The sequence below is a fragment of the Macrotis lagotis genome, chromosome 4 (genome assembly GCF_037893015.1).
Source record: "Macrotis lagotis isolate mMagLag1 chromosome 4, bilby.v1.9.chrom.fasta, whole genome shotgun sequence".
Lineage (NCBI taxonomy): Eukaryota > Metazoa > Chordata > Mammalia > Peramelemorphia > Peramelidae > Macrotis > Macrotis lagotis.
Genome location: NC_133661.1, coordinates 210,795,658 through 210,809,097, shown reverse-complemented (window position 1 = coordinate 210,809,097; position 13,440 = coordinate 210,795,658).

Sequence of the window (13,440 nt, the reverse complement as noted above, 5' to 3'; positions counted from 1 at the left end):
TAGTTAAAATCGTTCTGCCCTGTGGAGTTGAAGTTCCAGGACCGATTTTCTTCCCCGATGTCGAAACATAGGGAGTTGTTCAGGTCCCAGCAGAAGGAGTTCTGGACCGGTGCTTCAGCGGGGTCCATATATGCAGAAGGGAGCCCCATCGATGTATTGGTCACTAGCAGCCGAGGGTAGATCGGGGAGTTCCGTGCTACCGGAAGGGGAGAGGGAATAACTCGGAGTATTCCCCATGTTGGATTTCCTTCAGATGGAGCACCTCCAAGGATCCCTACGACGATCAGAAGGCCTGAAAAAGGAAGAAATTCCTCTCACCCCGTAGGGTTGGGCATTAATCAAGGTCTCTTATCTTGTAAACAGGGAGCCATCTTTCTGGCTCTTCTATCTTATCCTCGGGATGAAATGACAGGTGGCCCTGTCTTCTGTTCTTTACCGTTACGGGGCCATGCCAACCTCCCTCTTCATCTCTCCACATGACTTTAGAGCCTGGTAGGGCCTTGGTGGGAGAGGGCAGGAGCATTGGTTCTTTCTTAGCATGTCCTTTTGGGGAGAAAAATCTCTGGGCGGCTGTAGTGCCGTCATCCCTGACTTGTAGGAAATTCATGGTAAATAGTACCTGAGACAGGTCTGAATGGGTCAGTGACCTGCCAACTCCCCCTTTCTGTTTAAAGAGCGTAGTTTTGAGTGTGCGATTTGCTCTTTCTACCAAAGCTTGGCCAGTGGGATTGTAAGGGATCCCGGTGGAATGGGAAATGGAAAATTCTTTGCAAAAGGAAGCAAAGGCTCTCGAGGTGTAGGCGGGCCCATTATCGGTTTTGATAGCCGAGGGGACGCCTAAGACAGCCATCTGGGCATATAGATGTGAGAGAACGTGTTTAACCGCTTCTCCTGGCTGTAGAGAGGCGAAGGTGAAGGAGGAGAAGGTGTCCACCGAGACATGGATGTACTTACGACCCAGGTGAGTAATGTCCATCTGCCAAAGAGCATTGGGGCCGTCCCCACGTGGGTTAGACCCCTCCGCGGGGAGGGCTTGTCTAAAGGGAGCACAAGAAGTGCAGGAGCGCACAATTTGGCGAGCCTCCTTCCGGGGAATGCTGTATAGGCGCCGGAGTGACCTGGATGACAAGTGATACTTACCATGTGCCAGCTGGGCAGGTGTGGACAGGTTTAACAAGAGAGCCCTATCTGCCTCCGCATTGCCCTGGAATATGGGGCCGGTGGAAGAAACGTGAGAGCGCACGTGAAGAACAAACAGGGGGTGGTTTCTATCACGGAGGGAGGATTGCAGCTGTATAAGGAGTGGGCTAATGGAAGAAGTTGAGGAAATGAAGGCATCTTCTAAACGAGGGATTAGCATGGCACAATACATACTGTCAGTAATAAGATTAAAAGGGGTGTCTCTGTAGAGACGGAAAGCCTGAAGTATAGCATATAGTTCATTCTTCTGAGTGGAGTCAAAGGGGGTATCAAAAATCCAGGTGGCGGGTCTAGCAGGGTCATGGACCACAGCACGGCCCAACCTGGTAGCGTCAGTGAAGACATTAGGGCCGGTCACTGGTTCTGGGGACACTAGAGGGCGCGGGCGGGAAAGGTGCAGTTCAGCGAACACTCTAACCACGGGAGGTGGCGTGAGTCTGGTCTGAGAGAGGGTAGTCAGGACAGTGGCCCAAGCGATAGATCTATCAACTAGCGAGTGGGTCACCTCCTCTGGGAGGGTAAAGTTGAGGACAGGCAAGAGGCCAAAGAGACGCTGGCATCGCTCTGAGGCCTGAAGGCAAAATAAGGCCAGGGCCTCCCACCGGTCCCGGATGATGCTCTTAGTGGTCTGGGGGTATAGCCATTCAAGGCATCCATGTCTCTGGAATAAACATCCCCAGCCCAGGGAACTGTCCCCCAGTGTGTGGAAGAGGACAGGCGACTCCGGGTCGTATTGAACCAAGAAGGAAGAGGTTCTGCGGAAAATTTCCGAGAGCGCCTGTCTTGCCTGGGGGGTCCAACTTCTAGGGGATGACAGATGGGAGTCGCCTTTAAGGACATCATATAGAGGTTGCATTAAGGAGGATGGGAGGGGCATAGCGGGACGCAGCCACTGTATGGCGCCAACAAGCCTCTGAAAATCATTAAGAGTAGTGTATCCCTCGACGTTGATCGGAGGAAGTGCCCTACTAATCTTTCCCGGAAAAATCCTATGCCCCAAGTAATCATAGGGGAAATCCATCTGTACCTTTTCCGGGGCTATGTGAAGCCCCTTCTTGCGGAGGACATGGGTGGTGCGTTGCAAGCAAGCCCGAGCCCCCGTCACAGATAACGTTTACTGGGGGCTTGGAAATTGATCGCGGGGAGGGAAAAGGAAGCAGTCTTTAACATCAATCACTATAATAGTCCACCCTTGCGGGACTGCAGTGGGCATAGGGAGACCAGGTTGGAGGGTCCCCATGGGTACCATGTTGGCATTTACTGCCCGAAGATCAATCAACATTCTCCAACTCCCCCCTTTCTTTTTTATGACAAAGACGGGGGAGTTATACAGGCTAAGGGACGGTTCCACTTTGTTCTCGCGCAGGAGGGTCATTACTATGTCTGTGAGGGCGATGAGCTTTTCTTTTGTCAGGGGCCACTGCTCAACCCAAATAGGTTTCTTATTAATCCATGTTATTCTGGGGGAAAAGCTCATCTCTAGAGTGGCCCCAATTAATTTCCCCGCAGGCTATCAGGGGTGGCAAGTGTCAGGTTAAGCTGGCTCAAGATGTCTCTACCCCATAATGCATAAGGGAGGTCGGGTAGGCACAGTGGGGTGAAGAGTCCAGATTCTTCCAAAGCTGACCACCGTAAGGCGTGTGCTGCTTTCATGGCAGATCTATTGCCCCCCACCCCCGTCACTGCTTGAGGGCTCTGTAGGAGTGGCCACTCGGGCCTCCACTGTCCCCTATTTATGACAGAGCAATCGGCTCCAGTGTCAATTATCCCTTCGAGCTTCTGATTTTCCACCGTGACGGTTAACAGTGGTCGCCCAGAGCTGACCGGGTGGACCCAGTTCACATGAGCGGGAAGGGTCCGCAAGGGCAGCACCTTTCCCACCTCTTGGCCCTGTTTTACCAAGGTGGGAAAGGGGTGGGGGGTTTGTGACCCTTACGGATGTGGGACTTCCGGGACCAAAAATGACCTGGGTATGGGTGACTAAGTCCACACATCTCTCAGCCCCTGTGATGAGCGCTGGGAAAGTAGTTAGCTCGATGGGAATCATCGAGGTTTCCCAAGGCCCGATCTCTCTCTGCTGTGTCCCTTCTCTATAGTCAACCCTCACGGGGATAGTCACAGTGATGGGGCCGCTGTCTTCGAGCACGGGGGGGGGGGGGGGGGGGGGGGGGGGGGGGGGGGGGCCGCGGCCGGGCCCCTCCCTTTCCCTTTTCCCGACTTCCCTTTGGATCGGCAGAACCTGGCTATGTGACCTGGCTTTCCACAGGAATAACAGGTCGGAACTGAAGTGGAGGGGGGCCGCTGCCTGCACTGTGCTTTGAGGTGCCCTGGCTTTCCGCACCCAAAACAGGTGGGTCTCACCTGCATACCGCGAAGGGCGGTCAGGAGGCTATCCTCCCGGTTCTCCATGGCAGTCACTAAGGCTTGAATTGAATCCTCGCTGGGCATGTCCAGCAATTTGTCAACAATTTCTTCTAATGAAGCGTCCGGGGGAAGGCTGCTAATGGCTGCGATCCCTTTGGGGCGAAGACCCTCTTTAATCAATTGTCTCATAAGTAGATCAGATCCCGGGGTGTCTCCCATTATACGAGTCACTGTCTCTTTAACCTCGTTCACAAATGAGAGGGGTGTCTGATCTGCTCTCTGCTTCAGCCCAACCAACTTCTGTGTGGCTCTCCCCCCTTTCACGGCTCCAATCTTATCCCAAGCTGCAACATGTGTTTCTTTAACAGTCTCTAGCTCAAACTGGCCATACCGGGCCTGAACAGCAGGGTCAGTATAGGCTCCAGTTCCACACAGGAGGTCAATGGCTAAATCCAGGGGAGTATAACCCCGGGATTTTGCCAGCTTAGAGGCCTCTCTGCGGGCCTGAGCCTTAAAAGCTAAATATGAGGAGGCATCCAGGCACGCGGCTGCAATTTCGTCAAAGTCAGCAGGGGTCCAAGGGTGTGTAGCGAAGAGGTTTTGCATCAGTCTTTTTACATAAGGGGAGCTTGGGCCGTATTTAGTCACGGCCTCCTTAAGTTCCTTAAGCATCTTAAAAGGGACAGGGCGGTAGTCTCGGGCTCCGGTAAGGGGGTCCGTAAATACCGGGTAGAGGCCCCAGTCATCCCAGTCCACCTCCTCCCCTTTCTCTATTGCTATGGAGGCACTCGCGGCAAGTAGGCCGGATGGGCGGAGCCCTTGAGGGGATCTCTGAAGGGCGGACAAGGAACACGGGGGATTTTTTGCCTCTGTTTCCTGGCTGGGCCGCCAAGTCTGGGGCGCGGCAGCTGTCCAATCAGCGCGGACTCCTCCCTCTTCGTCAGCAGCCTCCCGGTCCCACCTACTCACGCTCCTCTTCCTGCCACCCCTGAGGGCTGTTTGCACCCCTCCCTTCCCACGCTCGGAAACTTCCGGCCCTGAATCTCTAAGTGCGCCACATTCATCGCCCTCCCCCTTTCCTTTCTGTCTCGGTAAGGAGGGGCATGCGGCATTTTCTTCTCCCTGGGGGCCCCTTGTTCCCCCATTGTTTCTTCTAAGTTCCTCCCATGGATACAGGGGAGGGGGTGGCCTTCCCTCTTCCTCTGAGCTCTCTGAATCCGATCCCGCCAACGAGCTACCCACCTGAGTGCTGATTGTTCGTGCCAAAGTCACCTTCTGGGGATGCCGGGCTGCATCCACTATCTTATACACTGTAAAATCCTCAGGGGTCAGTTTTCCCGGGCAGGTGTCATCATAGGAGGCCATCTGCTGCCCTACCACCTTCCATTTACCTGGTTGGATCCCACTATGTTGCACCCAAGGGCAGATGTTCCAGATATTCTCAACAAAAGCACGGCACGTCTTGATAGGTAATTTACAGCCATGCTTAGCGCAGAGTTTATAAAGCTGCGCTGCAACGACCCCTTTCTCCTCCGGCTGAAAGGCGGGAATACTATTCCGGCCCCCCATGCTGTCTACTAGCCGAGGCTGCAATCCTAACAGGTGGCAGAACTGGAAAATTCCCGTTCGGCAAAAGAGAAGGAGGCAGCAGGGCACAATCAGACAGGCCAGCACGGCAAGGAGCGTGATTAGAGTAGAAGGAGAAAGGGGGGAGAAAGGAAGCATAGTCAACACAATAGGGATATGTCCTTCAGGCAATATCTGAGAGTAAACGCCCTCTCCTTCCTCCCGGTCGGAAACGACCGAGGCTGTCTGGAGAATCCGACCAGCGGATTCAGACGTTCCCTAGCAAAATCAGGTCCCTGTTCCGGGCGCCACTTGCCGGGGTTTTATTTACAACGCCGGCTTCTTTATGCTAGTCCGTCCTCTTACTCACCAGTCCAACACGTGATGAGTCTTCGGGGTACCTCCGGCCCCGACTCTTTGATGGGGGAAGAACCAGACAGAGCGCCTGAGGTGGATAATGAGTCTTTATTCTTCTTTGATCACATCCCGCTCCCTCCCAACCTCTCAGCAGACCCTTTTATCCCCTCTGTCCTCCCTCCCATGAACTCTTACTCAATGAGGGGCCGAGTTCTGTAACATTCCCTTATAAGGTGATTATGTTTCCTCCGCTAAGCGACTGCCAAGCCTCTTCCCCCCGCCCCCAACAACCCCTGATCTTACTGGGAATGCCTCTAGCTTCTCCCCATTGAATATAATACTTGTTGATGGTTTCAGATAAGATACTGCTAATTATTCTAAGGAACAGTCCATTTATTCCTACACTCTCTAGTGTTTTTAGTAGGAAAGGATGCTGTATTTTGTCAAAAGCTTTTTCAGCATCTATTGATAAGATCCTATAATTTCTTCTTCTTCTTTTTTTTTTCTAGTTTTTGCAAGACAATGGGGTTATAAGTGGCTTGCCCAAGGCCAGATCCTATAATTTCTGATAGATTTGTTGTTGATATAATTGATTATACTAACAGTTTTCCTAATATTGAACCAACCCTGCATTCCTGGAATAAATCCTACTTGATCATAATGTATTATCCCAGTGATAACTTGTTGTAATCGTTTTGCTAAGATTTTATTTAAGATTTTTGCATCTATATTCATTAGGGAGATTGGTCTATAATTTTCTTTCTCTGTTTTAACTCTTCCTGGTTAAGGTATCAGCACCATATTGGTTTCATAGAAAGAGTTAGGCAGAGTTCCATCTTTCCCAGACAAGGGAAATTTTGGAGAAAATGGATAGTAATAAATATTTTTGGTAAGTATGTATAGTATCCTGGAATCCTCAATATGCTCCCCTTCTCAGACTATTTATAGGTCCATGATACTGTTGGGATATGTCTATTTATTTTCTTAGCTACAAATTCTAGTGTTAATTATTTTACTAGATCAAATCAGGAGAACATAAATTCATAAATTCAAAGTGAATATATTCAATGAAACTGATAACAGCTAATTTTATCAAATATTAATTATTTGATATCCATTTCTAAATGACTTTCTAATTTCAAATGAAATTTGATAGGCTTACTTTCTCATTTACCACTATGCCTTCTGCTGGCACTGAAAAACAGGTGGAATTTCTTGGTAACATTAGGATTTTTGATATTCTACAATAGCAAAGGAATGCTGGACTTCTTGGCATAAGAACCATTGTAATACTGGAGTTCTTGAAATGCAAACTGAACAGTTATGAGAACAAATAGTCTTGAAAGCATTGGCTTCTTGCCAGCATCATGATGGTCCAGATAGAACCCCAGAAATTAGGTCACAGCTGTCCTATGTTTCCATGACAAATTTCCATGTTTCTCCAGTCCTACATTGTGTTCTCTTTCTCTTTTACAAATTCTGTCATACTTGGAGCTTCCACAGATTCCAACCATGTACAAATTTCTCAGGCATGTAGTTCAAAAGAGGAAATGAAATCTGTGTGGAAACACAGATTCTTACATATGTATAATTTTATTTTAGATAAAATAATTTTACTAGTATTTTTTTCATGTAATCCTAAACTCTCATTGTATTTAACAACAGCATTCCAGAGAACAGTTTGAAAAATTCCATATTAAAAGCATTAATGTGTACTTATGGATTATGGGTCTAATAATCAGATATGAATCAGGATGACTGGAGATAGCTCTGGATGCGAGGCAATCAGGGCTAAGTGACTTGCCCAAAGTCACACAGCTAGTAAATATCTGAGGCTGGATTCAAACTTTGGTCTCCTGACTCCAAGGTCAGTGCTCTATCCTCTATTCCATCTAGCTGCCTGTTTATCAGATACTGTAGGGTCAAGTGAGCCTCGGCTAGCCCTCCCCACACCCTCTCCCTTTGTCTTGGTGGGGGGTGTGGCGGCCAGGGGAGTGAGGAGGGCAATCTGTGTGGGACTCTGGAGAGCTACCATGAAGAGGGGCTGCCTCTTATTTGGAGAGCAGAACATGTTCATGGGGTTCCTGGTGCTAAATCATTTGTAGAAGACCTGCTTCTGGGTGGGGTTTTGTAGGTAGCAGAGCAATTTCCTCACTGCAATCTATTTTGACTATTTACCAATTGGGGAATGGCTCCTACTTTTGCAAATCTGACTCAGTTCTCTATATGTTTGAGAAATGAGACCTTTTTTTCTCTAACTGATATTTTATTTTATTGTTTTAGTTTCTTTTTTCAAGGCAATGGGGTTAAGTGGCTTGCCCAAGGCCACACAGCTAGGTAATTATTAAGTGTCTGAGGCTGGATTTGAACTCAAATACTCCTGACTCCTGGGTCTGTGCTCTATCCACTGTGCCACCTGACCACCCCTATTTTATTTTTCAATTATATGTTTTGAAAGGTTTTTCAGCATTCATCCATATGCATATTTGTGTTAATTTCCTTCCACCCTTCCCTCAGCGGCCAACAGTCTAGTGAACATATCTGTACAATTGTGGTTAACATGTTTGTATATTAGTCATTTTTCTATATAAGGACTTAGGATTAAGGGAAAAGAAAGAAAACCATGAGATAGAAAGGAAAAAATAAGAGAAATTAAAAAAAAATAAACATAGGGATCATTCAGATTCTGCGGGTTTTTTGTTTGTATGTTGTCCATAACAAATCTCCCTATCTCTTTGAACTCCTGTGAGGAGCCACATCCATCATGATTGATAGATTCACAATGGTTTTTTTTTTTTTAGGTTTTTGCAAGGCAAACAGGGTTAAGTGGCTTGCCCAAGGCCACACAGCTAGGTAATTATTAAGTGTCTGAGACCGGATTTGAACCCAGGTACTCCTGACGCCAGGGCTGGAGCTTTATCCACTGCGCCACCTAGCCACCCCCACAACGTTGTTAATGTGTACAATGTTCTCTTGGTTCTGCTCCCTTCACTCAGCATTAGTTCCTGTAATTCTTTTCCTGCTTCTCTAGTCTGACCATTCATGGCTTCTTATAGTGCTCCATACCTTTAACCTGTGTGTATCTCTCTACTTCAAATGTGTTTTTTCTAAACAACGTATTGCAGGGTTATGTTTTTTTAATATGTTCTGCTATCTGCTTCTGTTTTATGGGAGAATTCATCCCATGCACATATACAATTAAGATTGCTAAATCTTAATTTTCCTCCATGGTATCTTTCCCCATTGTACTTTTCTCTTTCTTTTCCTCTTATTCCTCCTCACCAATGTTTTGCTCCCTTTCCTTTTTAATTTTTCTTTTAAATTTTAACTCTGTTTACTTTCAAGTATGCCTTTGTCTTCCCTTTTGTCAGTCCCTTCTTCCTTTTTCTCTCCTTTAGCAGGTCTTTGTGCCCCTTTACTGGATGTTATTTATCCACTAATGGCTAGTTTTCCCCTAATATACTAATTCTTTTTATGTTTTTATTGTTTTAAACCTGTTTTATACTTACACTCCCTTTGTCAAAAATACTCCTTTTATTTGACCTGATAGAAGTACTATCAATCAAACTATCAATCAAAAATTCATTGATTGTTTGCTTGATGGATAAGCTCAAAGTACTATCAAAGCACAATCAATCAAAGATTGATTGCTTGATTGATTGATAAGCAGCATTGATCATAGTCACTAGGTATCCTCCCCTCTTCTGTCTTACTAGAAATACACTTAAGAGTCATGAATCACATCATATTATGATCACTTTAAATCTCTTTTTAAGTATCTTTCATGGACACAGACTCCTCATGAACCAATGCAAAGCCAAGTCATTTTATATTGTTTGAAAGGTATTTTTCAAGTTCTTTTTTTGATCTAGACTTTCGCATATGCCAGTAATTTGCAAATTATCTCTCCTGGATCTGTTTTCTAGGTCATTTTTTCCCTAAAAGATACTCTATGTTTTCTTCAATTTTTTCAGCCTTTTGACTTTGCTAGATGGAATCTTGCTGTCTCATAGATTCATTAGTTTCTATTTGTCCAATTTCAATTTTTGGTGGTTTTATTTTCTTCAGTTAGCTTTTGTATTTACTTTTTCAGTTGGTTAATTTTACTTTTTACTGAGTTGAACTCACTTTCCAGTTGGTTAAATTGAGTTTTAGATGAGTTAGTTACATTCTTTTTCCAGTTGGTCAATTTTATTTTTTTAAAGAGTTACTTTCTTTTTCCAGTTGGTTTCTTTTACTTTTAAAGGAGTTGATTTCTTTGGCTAATTTTTCATAATTTTCCTGCATGCTTCTCATTTCTTTTTTCCACTTTTCTTCTTCCTCTCTTCTGTGGTTTTTAAAATCTTTTTAAAGCTCTTTTCTGAGGTTTTGGATTTGAGTCCAATTCTTTTTTTTTTTTCCAAGGCAAATGGGGTTAAGTGGCTTGCCCAAGGCCACACAGCTAGGTTGTTAAGTGTCTGAGACCAGATTTGAACCTAGGTACTCAGGGCCGGTGCTTTATCCACTGTGCCACCTAGCCACCCCCTTGAGTCCAATTCTTAGAGCCCTTTGAGACTTCCCATGTAGGTAATTTTTGACTGTTTTCTGAGGTGGCATTTTTATCATCTTTATCTGCATAATAGCTTTCTATAGTTAGCACTCTTAGTTTTTTGCTCATTTTGTTTGTTTGAGCTCTGCTCCTGGGGTATAAGGAATATAGAGCCAAGCTTTTTGTGCTGAGGCTGGGATCTGATCCCTGGCTTATCACTTGCCAAGATGTTGCCTATGCAGCCTAGGAGTTACCTATGCAGAGGTTACCCCCTGCCAGTGGTCTCTTTTGCCCCATTGTTACCACAGTTCAGACATAGTCTGGGGTTGGGACCCTCCCTGCTGGCTAACCCTCCCTGCTGGCTTGTTATCTAGCTGCTTGGACCTGTTTTGTTGCCTAGTTGCCTGGACCTGGTTAAAAATGTGACTAAAAATGTCCTGCATGGCAGCTTCATGCTGCTATCTTGGTTCTGTCTGGGAAGTAAGAAATTTCCTTAAAATTTTCTTTCACTGCATTGCCAACTATATTTCTTTTCAAGCCATTTCTCCCCCTATTTATTCTATTCTTTCTCTCCTATCACCTCTCTCCCTCCCTTTTCCATTATCCCCCTCCCCTCTTATTTTCCTATAGGGCAAGGGCAAGATAGATTTTAATATCCATTTGAGTATGTGTTATTCCCTCTTTGAGTCAATTCTGATGAGAGTAAGGTTCACTCACTCCCCTTCACCTGCTCCTCACTTCCTCCCTCCCCCACCCTTCACAGTAAAAAACTTTTTTTTGCCTCTTTTTAGTGAGATAATTTAGCCAATTCTACTGATCTCTTTCCCTTTCTCCCACCATATTCCTTTCTCATGCCTTAATTTGCTTTTAGACATCATCCCTTCATATTCAACTCAGTCTTGTGTTTTCTCTCTATGTATACTCCTTCTAACTGCCATAATAAGAAAAAAAAAATCTTAAGAATTTCCAGTATCATCTTCCCATGTAGGAATATAAACAGTCTAACCTTATTAACACCCTTATGATTTCTCTTTCCTGTTTACCTTTTTAATGCTACTCTTGAGTCTTATATTTGAAAGTCACATTTTCTGTTCAGCGCTGGTTTGCTGAAAGGAAAGCTTGAAAGTTCCCTCTTTCATTGGATATCCTTTTTATTCCCCCTTCAAAATCCTTTTTGATCTCTTTCATGGCCTGAGACCAATTCATGTTTTACGTAGAGTCTTTGGATTATAAAAGCTTTGACTTTGTTATCTTCTGCTGAGTGTATCTTTTGATCTTCCTTGCCACCACAGTAACTTTCTATGGTCAGAATTTTTTTTGTTTGCTCATTTTCCCAGTCTGTTACTTGATATATATATATATATATATATATATATATATATATATATATATATACATATATATATATTTTTTTTCTTTTAGTTTTTGCAAGGCAATGTGTTTAAGTGGCTTGCCCAAGGTCACACAGCTAAGTAATTACTAAGTGTCTGAGGTCGGATTTGAACACAGGTACTCCTGACTCCAGGACCGGTGCTCTATCCACTACACCACCTAGCCACCCCATATTACTTGATTTTAACGCTGTTAAAGTAGGACTCTGCTTCCATGGTGGAGGGTGCACAGTCCCACTTTCAGGGCTTTAGTGCAGCTATTTAAAATAGAGATACTTCTAATGACCTGTAAGTTTTCAATTATTCCAAGGTGGTGTGATTTAAGGAGAGCTATTACTAGTCTCCTGATCTGGGCTCTGGGGTGTGTGTGTGTGTGTGTGTGTGTGTGTGTGTGTGTGTGTGTTACCACAAACACTGTGAGGAGGGTCCCTGAAACATTCAGGCTGCAAGCTCTGGGGTGCTACTCTTCCTCCTCCTCACCCTGGGACTGCCAACCAGGACTATGACCCGGATCTGGCAAAGTAGCAGCATCCTGCCTCAGTGCCAGTAAAGAGAACCTGCTCCTGATTTACTGGAGCTGACTGACTGCTGATAGGGTCTGCATTAAATTGGATTCTACTCTCACCCAGATGTCACAGACTTTTCCTGCTGACCTTCTAAGTTATCTGAGTGGCCTGAGAGGTCTGGAAAATACCACTACTGCCATTGATCCAGTCTCTCCAAGGTCTTCGCTGGCATGGCCTGTCCTGATCTGTGCTCCTCTCTTATCTTGGAGCAATAGATTTCTTTTTATTTTGAAAGGCAATGGGGTTAAGTGACTTGCCCAAGGTCACACAGGTAGGTAAGTATTTAAGTGTCTGAGACCAAATTTGAACTCAGGTCTGCCTGACTCCAGGGCCGGTGCTCTATTCACTGTGCAACCTAGTTATCCCCAGAGCAACAGACTTCCTGTTGACCTTCCAAGTTTTCTTGGGCTGGGATTTACTTTGTCTTTTTTGTGGGTTCTGCTAATCTAGAATTAGAGTTGTTATTTAAAGGTATCTGGAGGGGTTTGGGGTAGAGCTCAGGTGAGTCCTTGTCTTTACTTGACAGTCTTGAGTCCACCTTGATTATTTATATTTTAAAAAAGGAATATTCTAGATATAGAGTCCTTAAATGTGAAGTAATGGTTGGAATTTCAATCATTAAGCTAAAACAATAAATGAGATATTTTTGTGCAAACACTCCTCAAACCTTTATCATAGGAGTCTACTTTAACAACATGCAGGGCCTCCTCCTGAGTTCCTCCTTGGTCTGTGCTTAATTCTATTCATATTTAAAATTCTGCACAGGTATTCTATACACATACAGCATTTGCTTGGAGAATAGATCTCTTTTTCTGTCACTGGCTATTAGGGGTCAGGGTAGTGATGACATATCCTTTGTTATCCCTTATTTCCCCTTATTCAAGGGGAAGAGTGGGCTTGGCTTATTTTTTTTTTATAGTAACAATCTTTCTCTGGAAGAAAATAATTGCCAACAAATTATTCTGAGAACTAATAAGACTTGAATTTGGTTATCAGGTTTCTAGATAATTTGATTAATGACAAAGAGTTGTTAAATGTAACATCAGAAAGAGTAACTCTATTCAAGAGGTCACAGCACCAGAGAAATACCAAAATATGATCAGTGGTCATATCTGAAATATCCAGGAAATTCCTAATCATTTATCATGTTTTTATTAAGTACCTACTTTGTGACAGACAGTACTCTAGGCTGCAAGAACAGAAAGTCAACAGTGACTTCAAGGAGTTTATATTCTATTTATATTCTATAAAGGTAGATAATATGCATATGCATAGGTATATCTGAAATAGATATATATCAGTTTCTATTCTATATGGGTAGACAACATACATGCATGTGCATGGGTATGGAATAGATACATATAAGTTGATATTCTATATAGGTAGACACTATACATCACATAGGCACACATGAAATAGATACATATAAGTTTATATTCTATAAAGGTAGATGACATACATGTATATT